The sequence below is a fragment of the Anopheles coustani genome (assembly GCF_943734705.1).
Source record: "Anopheles coustani chromosome X unlocalized genomic scaffold, idAnoCousDA_361_x.2 X_unloc_25, whole genome shotgun sequence".
NCBI classification, from domain to species: domain Eukaryota; kingdom Metazoa; phylum Arthropoda; class Insecta; order Diptera; family Culicidae; genus Anopheles; species Anopheles coustani.
In genome coordinates, this window is record NW_026525132.1 from 209,305 (window position 1) to 210,000 (window position 696).

Genomic DNA, 696 nt, shown 5'->3' on the forward strand with positions numbered 1-696 from the left:
CACGTAGACTTACTGTGGTGTGAAGTATAAGGTTCAGTTCTCCCCTGGTCCACGCCGCTTCGGCCGTCCTGGGTAAAATGGATTAATCCAGCTTGCCCTATGTGGAATGAGGACACTTTATGCTTCGTCTCTAAGCGGCGGCTTGCTCCTCCCTACGGGGAACGGGTATACGCGCACAGCGGCGGCTTACGCAAGTTAGTCACCCTCGGCAGTGGATCACTCGGCTCATGGATCGATGAAGACCGCAGCTAACTGCGCGTCATAATGTGAACTGCAGGACACATGAACATTGATAAGTTGAACGCATATTGCACGTCGTGGGAACCTACCATGATGTACAGATGACTGAGCGCTTATATTTGAGAAATGTATCGCATACATTTAACTACGCCGTGACACCCGTCACGAGACGTGCACCATGATGTTAACTAGGGTCGCGACGACCCGCTAGCATTAAAGAACCCGTGGTTTACAATATACTGGCATTGGAATTCGAAGTATTTAGAGCGTCCGTGTTCCCGCGTGAGGCGGAAGTACGAGGAGAAGGCGTGCTTGTGGTGTCTGTGGTGGTGTTTACTGATGTCTAGCTTCAGCTTATTTATTTATTTAAATAGAAGCGAAGATGTCAAAGTAGCGTCGAAGCAGCAGCGGTAGCACAAATGATTCAAGTATGGAAGTTGACCAAAGGAACACAAA

The 696-nt window shown here is 49.0% G+C and overlaps 1 non-coding gene across 1 annotated transcript; it reads left to right on the forward strand.

Annotated features, from left to right (window-relative positions):
* The first annotated feature begins 200 nt into the window (after positions 1-200).
* On the forward strand, positions 201-355 carry LOC131270356 (5.8S ribosomal RNA). The gene has a single exon (XR_009179454.1). It is a non-coding gene; the product is annotated as a 5.8S ribosomal RNA (ribosomal RNA).
* The last annotated feature ends 341 nt before the right edge of the window (positions 356-696 follow it).